At 40.5% G+C, this 13843-nt stretch overlaps 2 protein-coding genes across 2 annotated transcripts in view; both read left to right on the forward strand.

The window, feature by feature from the left end:
• Nucleotides 1–13843, forward strand: part of LOC146676476 (protein NLRC3-like) — a 455324-nt gene that overhangs the window by 368884 nt on the left and 72597 nt on the right. The window lies entirely within an intron of this gene.
• LOC146676484 (NACHT, LRR and PYD domains-containing protein 12-like) overlaps nucleotides 1–13843 on the forward strand; it is a 68822-nt gene that overhangs the window by 49457 nt on the left and 5522 nt on the right. The window lies entirely within an intron of this gene.

A 13843-nucleotide genomic window follows, 5' to 3' on the forward strand; every position in this document is an offset into this window, starting at 1 on the left:
CACTGAAAGTTTTGTTTGGTCATGCAACACGCAGCACCTGTACATAAAAGGCAAAGCAGACTGTACTTCCTCAGAAGGCTGAGGTCCTTCAACATCTGCAGGAAGCTCCTGAGGATGTTTTATCAGTCGGTGGTTGCAGGAGTACTGTTCTATGCTGTGGTGTGCTGGGGGAGCAGCACAGCAAAGGACTCATCCAGGCTGGAAAAACGAATCAGGAAGGCTGGCTCTGTGGTCGGCATGAAGCTGGACACTTTGGTGACAGTGGCAGAGAAAAGGACATTAAAGAAACTGATGGACATTATGGAAAATGCTGGGCATCCTCTGCACGTGCTCGGAAATAATCAGAGGAGCCTATTCAGCGACAGGTTGCTTCTCTCAAAGTCAAGAACCAACAGGCTTAAAAACTCCTTTGTCCCACACGCCATCAAACTGTTTAACTCCTCGTTGGAGGGGAGAGGGAGGGGAGACAGGAGGACAAAGGAGAGTGGGAACAACTGAGCTGTAGTGCCTTTTCACTGTGCAATGTTTGCAATATTTTTTTATATTTGACCTTTTTTGTGGGGCAAATAATATTGACACCAGTCATTTTGAGTTTTTCTGAAATGATTCTGTTGTTGTGTACAAAATATTTTAAAAAATTAAGCTATAGGGAAATCCTCTGGTTGAAAATCCTGTTTAAAAAAAGCACTTGGGACAATTGTGTTGGTGACAGCTTTTGTTATAATATCAATAATATTTCTATGAATATGGGATACTGTTACATGTTTGCATAGACTTTTGTGGAATATGGAGACACTCCTGGCATTATATGAGCAAAGTGAGACTCATTTTTTAGGGTTGGTGGAGATGAGTGTGAAGATCCAAACAATCCCTGTCAGTGATGGAGAAGCTTTGATGAAAATATTTGGTAAAAAGTTCACCAGCATGAAGGAAATGAAGTTTCAAACTTTCCGTAGGAGGAGCCCAGCACGCCTGCTTAAAGAATAGTAAGTGTGGCGATGTGGATGCTTGCAGCGACTGCTGTATAGAGGCCATCCTGCTACACATGAAACACATCAGAGTCATAATTGTTATTTTAGTCACGTGTTTGTTTATTATCCTTATTGTTTTATCTGGGACTGTTTGCAGACATCTCAGAGAGAGGAGACACCAGCATCTGAACAGAGACTCAAACCAGCAACCTGCAGCTCCCTGCTTGGCTGCTCCAGTTTTCTCCTCACTCATGTTGCCCACCAGTGATTTCTAGCTGCCCACCCACACAGCAGGCTAGAATATGCGCTGAGCCTCAGCACCCAATACTTGGACATGTTTTCTTTATTAAACAATGAACCAGACCCCAAAAAGTAAACAGCTGTTATTGCTAGGCAACGGGAGCAGCATTTGGAGATGCAGCACCTGACATTCCTGACCATGTGGGCGGAGCATGCATGAAATGGAATGTTCAGTAGAACTGTGCAACACAAGCACTTAGTTCCAGCATGTTTCATTGTATCCAGACACAGACACATCTACAGCAGCATCTCTGTGCAGGACAAACGACAGCTGACGAAGAAACATCGAAAACTTCACTTCACTCCTCTACAAAACGTTGGCTCCTTTGTTTAAAAGGCCAAAATGAATCAAGGGAGATCGAGAAGAGGATCGGCGAGTGCTTCACCTCACAATACAGTACAGCTGATTCATTTTAAATATCAAATGATACAGGCTGAAAATGTCAAATTAAAAGAAGAGGCAGAAAAATCAAGAGGAGAAGCTAAAAATTCAAAGTTTGAAACTGAAGTAGTATTGCAGGAATTACTGCATGTGGGTCTCAAACTTAAAGGAGAGAAGATGAGAAAACAACAGGCAGAAAATGAGAATGAAAACATGAAGAAAGAACTGTTGGAAGCTCAAAAAGCATTGGAGGAAGAGAAAAGCACAGCACAAGAAGCCAAAAATAAATATCAAACTGCAAAGAAGGAGGCAGGAAATGTGATGCAGGAATTACAGGAGGTGCAGGAAGCTTTTGAAGAGGAAAAAAGCAAAATGCAGTTGGAAACACAAGAAGCTGCAAATGTAATGGCTGAAGCTGAAACACTAAGGAAGGAATTACTGCATGTGAAGCAACAACTTGAAGAGGAGAAAAAATGTAAAGACGAGGCAGAAAATGAGATTGAAAATATGAAGAACGAATTGTTGGAAGCTCAAAAAGTGTTGGAGGAAGAGAAAATTAAAATACAGGAAGCAAAGAAAGAAATGGAAGATACAAAGAGTTACACTCAAAACATGAAGAAGGAACTGATGAAAGTGCAAGAGGAACTTGCAGAAGAGAAAATTGAGTTGAAGGCATTCAAGAAAGAAATGACGGTGACCAAGAAAGGCTGCAAAGATGAACTTAAAGAAATACAAAAGCACAAAAAGGAAGCAAAAGAAAAGCAAGCCGAGGACAGGAGGGGATTCTGGAGCAGACTGCTGAGAAAGAACTGACCCAGCAGCATCAAGTTTGAGGACATCAATAGTTTCTTCCTCCTCTCTCCACCTTTCTTTCACCCCATCCTTCTTCTTGGGACGTTTGTTTGTTTTTTAAAAACTCTAATCTAAATACATGTACTGAAATACACAAATAAAATTGCCATAACTTGACCTCATGTTGCCTGCTTCTTTTCTTGTGTGTCTGTGGATGTAAAACAGTAACACACTTTCTGCTCTGTGTCTTTAATTGTAAATAAATGCAATATGTTTTCATTTTAAAATGCAGTGCAAAAAACTTCTGCTCTAAATCTTTTTTTTTTTTTAGCAAAAAGCTTTTTTTTTTGCCTGTTGTGGAAGTTTTCCATTTAAATAAAGCCTGCAGACGAGCGGTGAGCGGTAGCTAACATTCTTTAATCAAAACACACAAAGAACAGACAACCAAGCTTGATGAAGTCCCTGCATGACCGCGGGACAGACGGTCAGCAGAGTCTCCCTGAGCCTAGCATGGCTCTCAGTTAATACATGACAAAAGAAATCTGCCACCACAATTGTTAATGTTTACCTAACTGGGCTAAGACAAGTAAGACAATGACAGATAATTGCCATTACTGATCCCTTTATCTGTTTGCTTTAAACACAATTCATTTCTTTTACTGAATAGACATGTATATGACATTCCTTTTGTCAGGTAATCCTATCTTTGTTGTAGATGACTCAGTCTGCATTGTTTTAATTAAACAGAAAATTTCAAAGAAAAACTACTAGCAACAGCCAGTAGTGCCCCTCAGCCTCCCAGCAGATGTACCTATGTAATGAATTTCTTTATCCTATGTCGCCATGTTCTCAAGTTATCAATTTACAAGATTTTCATAAAAATTTGACCTCAAGGTCAAGGTTACTGATATTAAACCAATTATAGATACACCTGTGGTATCAGTTTGAAACTCCTACGTCCCTTCGTTCTCATGTTATTGCATTCACAACTTGGGTGGACAAGTTGCTTTTTATGTTTTAGGGTTATTGATATAAATTCTGTGTTTCTGTGAGAAATCTGATGTTAAATATTTATATTTCCATTTTTTTAAAGAGTGTATGATAACTAGTTTACTTAACTATCTGTTACTCTCAAATGTAAAGGATAATTAATCAAATTTTTAAAAAGTTGTGAATCTACTTCATGTTTCATGCTGCCTCCTGACTTCTTAGTGACAAAAAATACAGAGAAATTCAGGAAAACAAATTAAGGGAAACTACACCTCCTGCTGTCCAAATTTCAACAAGATTACAACAGTGTTGCATCTTTTTAATTGTTACTCTTTTTTAACTAAATTTTGATTTATTTTGAATCAGCAGTGATACATCCTACACTTCCTCTATTCAACTGTAACTACACAAAGCAGCCATGAATGTCCAGCACACGTGTGTGTGTGTGTGTGTGTGTGTGTGTGTGTGTGTGTGTGTGTGTGTGTGTGTGTGTGTGTGTGTGTGTGTGTGTGTGTGTGTGTGTGTGTGTGTGTAGAGAGAGAGAGAGCTCAAAAATTTAGGTGGTGTTCTTCATTGTAACAGTAAAGGTAGTATGTAGTGTGTAATTTGTTCCATCAGACAGACATCAGACACTCTCTGGATCCATATATCCATATGTGGGAGTTTCTGGTTTTAATCATCTGATAGTTATGCATTTTAGGGCTGCAGTGAGTCATATATTTAGCAGGTAAGTTTGGGCTTTGCAGTCAATATGTTCTGCAATCCTTCCCAACACTGCTACTGTAGGACTTAGTGGAATATTTGCCTTGGAAAATGTCTTTGAGAGCATCAAATATCTGCCTCCAGAATACACAGAGTTTAGGGCAGAGCCACAATATATAAGTATGGTTGGCAGAGTGTGTCCCACAGTTCCTCCAGCATGAACTCAGATGTGTTGGACCCATCTTAGCAGTTATTTCTGGTGTTCTGTAGAATCTGGTACATTAATGCCCCCTTTATTTTGGGCAACTGCAGGGTTTTGAGTCTAATTCTAGGCCGCTGTTTAGCCTACATGAAGTTAGAAATTCTTCAGTACAGCTTGGACTCTCCACCATTTGACCCTTAGAACTGAAGAAGCTTCTCGGATGAGAGGTGAAACGTCTTCAAGTAACTCAAAGAAGTCCAGACGCTTTTCTTTCCAAGCTCCTTAGACTACGATGACCTGGATGACTGAGAACCTTCACAGACTTCTCCACACTTTAAATGCGCTCTAATGATGGGAACGTGTGGTAACATTTAGTCTTAACTGAAATAACATATTGCATCTATAAATGTGATTAAAATGTTTACCAAAGACTAACGTTTTTCATTCAGAACAAACAGCATATTTCAGGTTAGGGCTGCACAACTATTTTGTCCAATATTAAAATGACAGTTGTTTGTCACAATTATTCACAGATTTGTGGCAAAATGTGTTTTGATTGCACTGTCATGTCAGAATACTGCTTTCACCTTTACTTTGTGCTACACTCATGTTAATGAATCTTCATAAATTAATGTTTGCAAACACAAAATATGAAGTTTTCCACTCTGTTATTTGTACCTGCACAATAGATGTGAATAAAACTCAAACCTATATGAGCTCCTTCTCTGTTTCCCTGCAACATTTTGTATAGATCTAACTTTTTGCCACATGAATAACCTTCTGATGTGTTTACAGTAAATGTATTTGATGTAAGCTTATTTTGTTACTTTTAGTGGGCCTATGCAATGTTCCCTCTAAGCTGCGCACGTGCGCAATTGCGCACTGCTGGCACGGTCTCTGCGCACAGAAATTCTGCGTTGCACACAAAAAAAATCTAACCTGAATTGAAATTAAAATTAATACTTTAACAATTCTGTTTTGCAGTGTTGGTCAGTAAGTGACTGGCTGCTCCCATATGGGAACGATGCCACCTTATCCCATAGTCCAGCCAATGATGCGTATATGCGCAGCCAATCAACCTTGTTGACAGGCTATGACAGCGTCCTTATGTGCGACACCGGTGTTTTAGCTGGCAAAGCGGCGTGGCTGATGTGGAGTGAAGCCACGTTAATGACAACGTGTACAACCATTGGAGATGTGCGCAGGACAGACGGAACAATTGACGGAAAAATTGGGGACTTTATACCAGTTTTTAAATTGTGTTGATCGGCCACGTAAAACCAGAGGTGTGATAAAAAAAATATGCAATGTTTGGTTTTCTTCCTGAATACTGGTTGTTTATATTTACTGCAGGAAGAAACGGTAAAAACTGCATTTTATAAGAAAAAAGGCTCGAAAGCGCTCTCCACCTGTGAGCAAAAACAAACCCCACCCCCCTCTGTCTTTCCTATTCGTCGACCAATCAAAAAATGATATGGCAACGTGGCATCTAGTTGTTAAGAGACGGGGGAAGTTTTAGGAGTGACGGCGGTGCTTTGCGATGTGAGAGATTTGAGACGTTTAGCGCAAATCTTGTGTAGTTAGTGTGTAGTGTAGTTTTGTTGTGTGTGTCAGAACAATGAGGCGACTGCTGAATGCTACAGGTGTTACAGCAGTGATACATCTCCTGTTGTCAGGCCTGCAGGTATCAGGCTGTTGTTCTCCTTTATCTCATAGTGGACAGAAATTATTTTTGGAGTGACGCAAATAATTTGTGTGGCATCAGATTTGATGCAGAACAGCTGATTGTTCTGTAAATAGTTTGAAATGTTTATTTAAAAACGCCTTGGCTGCATTTTTAGGTAAACAGCTGCAAAAAACTTTGTTGTTTGCCAAACTGAGTAACTTTTTTGAAGAAGTAACTATATAATTAATTGCCCAGCATTGGTCGTTATATACTATATTTTGCAGACAGGACTCTCTCCCAGACCACAGACTCATGCTCATAATACAAGTCAGAGCTTTATAAAAAAAAGAAGAAAAAAGTAAGTTGTGTTTTCGAAATTGGAGTTCAAATTATTTTTACTTCCAATATTGTTAACATACTACACAGGTCATGACTAGATTTATTTTTTTTAAATTTTCACATTAAAATGGGTTTTTTTTTAATTGGAGTCAGCACACCCATCATGATGACTTTTTACTACGCCTTCCTGGAAAGCATCATGACCTTCTCCATCACCTGCTGGTCCCACTCCCTCAGCCTTCATACAGGAACAGACTGCAGCATCAGTGTGCTCTAAAATCATTGGGCTGCCTGTCAGAACTCTGGCTCAGGTTTTCATCAACAGGCCCTTAGACAGGCAGCCAAAATCATCAACGACTCCTCTCACATTCTTCACCCTGCATTTCAATGGATCCCCTCTGGGCGACACCTCCGCTGCATTTCCTGCAGGACTGAGAGGAGGAGGAGCCCCACCTTTGTCCCCAAAGCCACTCTGCTTTTTAACTCAGCTGATAAGAACATTTCCCACACCATAAACATAAACTACGCTCTTATACTACCAACACTTTACTCACTTTTAGTCACTTACAGTTATTTATTCACCTTTCAGTCACTTTAATTTTAAAACTATGTAATTTTATAACTGTATATACTGTGTATTTATTATCTCACTCTTATTGTGCTTATCTTCAACGTCATGCTGCCCTGGTGTTGGTTAATTGCCCCTTGGGGATAAATCAAGTCTCTCTGATTCTGATTCTGATCTTGTTTTTTTATATATTGGTAGTTTGATAGGTTTTGTATTTGTGTTCTTTTACATCATATTAAAATGTATAAATACATAGATTTAAATATATTTGTGTATTCATGTCTGGATTGTGTTTGGTTTTCTTTTATTTATTTCTGCAGTGGTTGTTGTGTATTACTATTTAGATTGTTTCATGTTTAATGTTTGTATGGAAGACACAGAAAGACATTCGGCTAAAGAAATCTGTGCTAGAGTGACTTTAAAAATAAGTAAACAGAATGTAAATAATGATGTTTAGTATTTGAGATGGAAGCTGTTTCTACAGGATCCTGATGGACACTCAAAGGTTTATAAAATGTTCTCATTAGTTGTTTGCAGCAGAATATCACCTGATGTGAACCAAAACAACAAAAGTGCTCTGCACATGTGTGTGAGACTACAAATTCTAGAATCAGAACTGCTGATTTCATTATTCTGAACTTTTAAAGGCAGGTTTTGTATCTGAGAGCAGGGACACTTGCTGTGTTCAGTGTGACTCGTCTCTGCAGAAGGTCAGGGCTCTGATAGTTGCAGTTAGCGGTTGACTTACTGGGCAGGTGGATCCTGAGTGTCTGTTGGAGTCAGGGTTCACTATGGTCCTGGTTGCTACTGGAAATAAAGAAACAAAAGGAGTGTGTGTTGTTCAGGAAGTACAGACTGTAGCTCAGCAGGTAGAATTACTAACTGGAAGGTTGGAGGTTTGATCCCTGGCTGCTCCAGTCTGCACGCCACGGTATCCTTGGGCGAGATATGGAACCCCGACTTGCTCTCCGATGCATCCATCATAGTGTCATTGTTAGAAAAAGAAGTGCTTGTGTGAATGAAGCACGCTGTATAAAATGCTTTGACTGCTCATACAGAAAAGCAGCTCATAAGAACTGGTTCATTTTCCAGATAATTCCACTATTAAGACAACAGACATTTGGGAGGCTTTCTCTGAGAGTAACACTGAAAGTCTTGCTGCTCCTCCACAAAATGAACTTCAGATTAAAGACACAGCTCAGCTAAACACAACTCAAACTAATCTACACTATTTTTCTTTATTACGCAGCGTTTTTATAACTATTTCCAGATGTTTCTAAAGATGAAAACAGAATTAAACTCCAGCCTGACGCGTTTCTGAGGTTCCTGACTCTGACCGTCCCTCAAACGCCTCTCTGGGCGTTTCCTTCCGTCGCTTTTACTTTCGCTTTCGTGAATGTTGTGGCGCAGTTGATCGTCTCCATGTTAAGGTAACGTTAGCAGTCTGTACTGTTTTCCTGGCTAACATCAGCTGTGTGCAGCTTAGTTTCAGCATAAATCTGCTTCGTTTTATGTGAGATCAGAGTCTGGGAACGAGACAGAAACAGTTGATGATCAGCAGCTGAACTCAGAGTCGATGTTACTGTGGATCCACTGACTGATGACTGTAGGCAGCTTCTCCTGCCTCCATCAGTCTGTGGATGTTCTTTAACTGCTGACAGTGAGACAGGGGTGTCCTAAGAGTTGCTTTTCAGAAGTCGCTGCCAACACTTCATCTATAAAATGCATTTCTCTGCTTGTTCGCTATAGTCTGCTGTCGTATTTGTATGCAGGTTTTTTCCTTTTTCAGTTTAACTGGTGATATTTATTCGTGTATTGTAGGTGAATGCGCTGATGTTAGTTCATGAAAGAGTTAGTAAACTGGCCGTTTTTGCTCACTAATTCCTGTTTCATGTTCAAACCATCAGACAGAAACTCTGCATTTGTTTTTATGTTCTTCAGCCTGTTGTTCTTGAGGTAATCTGTGATGCATTTAATGACCCTCCACATGCTCTCAGGCTCATTTGAAGAGAAATAAAACTTAATCTTTAGAGCATAAGTGGGTTTTTGCCCTCTTTATGCCCGCGGTCAGGCTCTGTTTATTGTAGTATAACACTCATAGGACACGGTGTCCCGCTGCACACACACTGCACACACACTGCACACACACTGCACACAATGACAGCTGCAGAGTTTGTGTCTGATGTATTAAGTATGAAACACTGTTGGGCTAAAATCTGGTCAGAATGAATCCAGGTGCAGGTGTGTCAGTTTAGGACCACTGGACTAACATCCAAGTGCTCACAATATAAAGTGTATTCTGTAGTAATATCTATGGTGTTGCAGCAACAGTCCCACATGGAAACGTCAACAGTCAAACTCAAAATCTCTTTTTGTCAACAATAAAATGACAGCAGACCAATTTGAACAAAGTTGGTAAAAAGCTTCAGAAATTAGTAAAATATTAAAAAGTGTCTGGATGCTCAATCATCCAGTAAATCCCCAAAAAGTTGATTCTGTTCATCTGGACGTTTTCAGCAGCATGGATCAGTGTGAGGACAGAGAGGAGGGAGTCCCTCCCTCTAAAAGCACTCTGTGTGGGGAACATGAGAGCCAGACCAAAGCTCAGAGGTGAGATGACCATCTCTAACTGTCCATGACTCTTCTCCATGTCACAGCTCAGCACTCACATCACTGCTCCATCATTATTCACAGGAACCAGCCTGGACCTCCACCCAGCTGTGTGTCCTGTAAGAGTGACTGGTCTAAAGAGAGGTGAGCTGTTAGTAATGGCCTGCATTTGTATAGCGCTTTTCTAGTCCATAGGACCCCAAAGCGCTTCACACTACATTCAGTCATTCACCCATTCACACACACATTCACACACTGGCGATAGCAAGCTACATTGTAGCCACAGCTGCCCTGGGGCGCACTGACAGAGGCGAGGCTGCCGGACACAGGCGCCTCGACCAGGTAACATGAACTCTCTGATTTAAATGATTTTGATGTTTCCTGGTTTCTAAAATGCATCTCTGTAGCAGAGCAGTGTCTCCAAGGACACACAGGCTCAGCTGTAACTGTCAGTTTATCTGGTTTAAGACACATTTGGACTCCATTGGCTGTTTTTAACTATGTATTTTAATCAGAGGTGTAAATCTAGACCTCACACATCTGGATCCTAAACTATGATAGAAACAGCTGCTAGCAGTGGGTAGTTTGACTTTGATACGCTGCTCTAGAAAGCAAACAAAGGTTTGTGCAGCTCCTCTTCAGAAAAGTGTTCAGAGAGCAGCTGCTGTATTAGACAAAGGCTCGTCGTGTGAGCCCAGATGTGTGTAACAGCTGGATGAAGGAGAACCATCACAGTCGTGTCTCCATCCCGCCTTTATTAATGAACTTCCTGTTGCTTGCAGATAACAGGAACACCAAGTGTTTGTGCCACGTGATGCTGCAGGATTTGTTAACGTGTCCATGATGGTAACATCTCCTCGTCTAACTGCAAACACATGAGCGCTCCTAACGGCAGCTATCACAGCCACACAGGCAGACTGTGTCTCACTGTTGCATTCAGGGACGTTTGTTTTCCTGTAAAAAGCTGAACTCTAATCTAAGAGGACTGTTACTGACAGGAAACAGCTGCATTATCTGCAGTCTGTGTGATCACAGCTGCTTCAATCACTTTATCAGAGAATTGATCATTGAATAAAACATGTTTGTGTCTGCAGAGGTCAGAGGTCACAGTCTGCAGGATCCAGCTGTCCGTCTGTCAGGAGTGAACGGTCCAAAGGTCACCCTCCACACTTCAGTGGTGAACCTGGACCAACGAGGTCAGAGAACTGTGATGACTCCTTTACATGTTTGTGTTTTCCTGGATAAATATGACCAAAAATTCATTAAAAAGATAAAAATATTAGACTTTGTCCTGTAGCGCTGTGTGGCAGGCAGGATTGGACCCAAACACAACAGGATGAAGTCAAAGAGGCAGCTTTATTTCAGCTGTGAACATGCAAACAGCAGAAATAAGAAAACATAACTGTAGGTTTGCAGTAAATGAAGCCTCAGCTCGACGCTCCACTTTGTCCCTCTTTTCCTTCTCCAAACAGCCACATCAGGAGTCTCTGATGGAGTTTTAAAATATTTAATTACAAATGTCCAAAGATGGGTTCAGGATACCTGAATCCACAGTTATTAAAGCTAAAATAGTTCACAGGGTTTGGACTTTGTTAGGTGACGAGAGAACATCAAAGTGTTTTTTATCTTTAAACAGTATTTTTATCACTTCAGTTGCTCTCACAGCCCTGTTTGTTATTTTACCAGAGCTCTTATGTTTCAGTCAGTGCTCCCACCAAACACCTTGGAGGACACATTAGTGTGATTTAGATTTCATTGGTGCAAACACCAGTCACACAAGCTAACCCATGGAGGCAGCAGCAGGCTGTTGTGATATTTTGATACCACGGTAGCATTTACAGGATATTGTTTTATTGTGATATTATACAGAAAACTGTTACTCAATAAGGCCCATCTACTAGTTGTTTTTCTCTTTCTCTCTGACCCAAAAATTGATGTGTAAGACTCACAAGCTGGTAACCCAAGGTCGAAAACACCACAGAGATGAGACCACTTCCTTACTCCCATCCTCCCTTTTTCTTTATCTCCTGGAAAAGGCTCGTTAAAGGCCAGGTGGTTTGTTTCAGAATTCACTAATGAAAGAACTCTGTATTTTATGTCTAGGAGTGTATTTTGCTGGGATGATCATAAATTGTAGCTGAACTGATAAACTACACAAGGGATACTTTGCTCAGAAGGCAGGAAGACGTTTCCTTATTTGGTCTGTACCGGTTTGAACTGGGAAAGCTGACACACGAACCTTTTTTTTCTCTATATAAGCTGTTGTATACTTAATAAACCTTTGAGTCGATTGGGAAGGCAACCTAAAGCAGTCTCTGTTTTCTTGTTCTCCCAAGCTGCTCCCGAGCTCGTACTAACACGCTGAATGGCATACCTGAGTGTTACTTTAAATAATTAGGAATCTTAGAAGGAAAGGACAGAACTCTGCTTATCGCTCGTGCCTTGGAGGGAAAACCGGGATGGACATTTTTTCCTTCACAGGCTTTGTGTTTGGTAAAGTCTGTTGGCTTAAACTAAGAGAGTTTAGTTTGTTAGCACAAAGAGCTGTCAGCTAAAGCCCTGAATGCACTTTGAATACAGACGAACTGAGAAAAACACTTTAAATACAGCAAACAGTCAAACTGACAACATGTCTTTCTGCTGATCATCCACAGCAGTACATTTAGCATTCATGCTAGCAGCAGGCTATGACTGTCCACTCAGCACCAACACAGGTAGGAGTGAGCAGTGATGAAGCAGGACTGTGGGCAAGTTTGAGCTACAATCCTATTGGCTTCTCAGTTTCTCCAAAGAAAAGGGGAAAAATTCTTGGTGTTGTGAAGATGTGAGTTGGTCTTGTTGCAGACATTTTGTAGCACAAAATGTTCAAGCTGAATGAACATACGCGCTCCCTTAGACGTGACTGTAGACGCGCCAAAAGGAGATGGAAAAAGGACAGATTGTATGTTTCTCTACAGATTTTAAGGACTTTCTGTCTTTCTGCTCACCAAGAAGCTGTAAAAACTGCAGACACAGTTAGTCTTAAACTTAGTGTCAGTAAACAGTCACAGGCCTCAGGTACTTTTTAATGTCCTCAATCGTTTTCTTCGTTCACGTGATAATGTCAGAGTCATTTCTTCACCAAGTATTTGTGATGATTTTTTAGCATTTTTTAACAACAAGCTTCTATCTATTAGGGCTCTTGTCTCGCCGACTGCTGCCTCAGATCAGAGTCTTTCTCCTGTGTGCTCAGCTGTCTTAGAGCAGTTTGATCCTGTTTCCCTTAATGACTTGACTGCGGTAGTTTGTAACCAAAGATCATCACACTGCCCCTCTGATTGTCGCCCCCCAACTACTCTTTCAAGGATTGTCAGGTTGGAGATCGGCCTATAATTAGCTAAGACAGCTGGGTCTAGGGATGCTTTTTAAGTAAAGGTTTAACTACAGCCAGCTAGGGATGGGTACCGTTTAGATTTGAAAACCTGCTAAATCAGAATCAGTTGCTGATGACGGCTTTTTTCTTTTCCATCAATCACGTATAATCTTAACTCAAAGTGAACATAGACTTGATTGCTCAGATCAGCCAATTCAAAATGCTAATTCAATCAACTCTGCGTTTATGGCTAGACTCAGTTTGTTGGTCCTGCACCTTAAAACTATTCCCTGTTTGTCCCTCGTGTTTTTTGGATATTGTTTTCACATCTTATGTCACGGCTAGCGGGGCGAGCCATGTTGAATTTAATAAAGGACCCAAGATGCCGACACTGCTGTGAAATGAGTGAGCTGTATTGAAACGGTGAAGTGCAGTGGAGATGGCCTGTGCAGAAGCTAAGATAACCTCTACTGAAAAAAGTATTGATCATTGATCAATTATTGAAGCAAAAGTAGACACACTAACGTAGGACATGGCACTGTCAAAATAAAACAGGAAGTGAACACAGAGACACAATACTAACACAGTACAGAGGGAACACAGAAACCAAAACCTCAGAACTAGAAAATCTTAATCAGAATGAAATTGTAACAAAAGACAATAACAATCAAAACAAAACTACTGAGTCCACAGACTCGGGACATACATCGGCTCAAACTGTGGTCATAAATATTTTGTACTTGTAAATCAGACTGTGTAGTTGTGAACTGAGTTTTGTAACATTGTGAAACAAAATATCTGGAAAGTTTATGTTTTTGCGTTCATTGATTTGTGTGTGTAAAAATGTAAAAATGTAATAAATGTAAGAAACATTAGAACTACTTTTGCTGACACAAAGTTTGGCGAGCACTGCAAGTTGTCCCTTTAAACCAGTCACTGATATAAAGAGAGCACCTTGTTCCAGGGCAT

This window comes from Rhamphochromis longiceps, linkage group LG3 (assembly GCF_057381845.1).
Source record: "Rhamphochromis longiceps isolate RC_006_pf linkage group LG3, R_longiceps_female_GT1.1, whole genome shotgun sequence".
NCBI lineage: Eukaryota > Metazoa > Chordata > Actinopteri > Cichliformes > Cichlidae > Rhamphochromis > Rhamphochromis longiceps.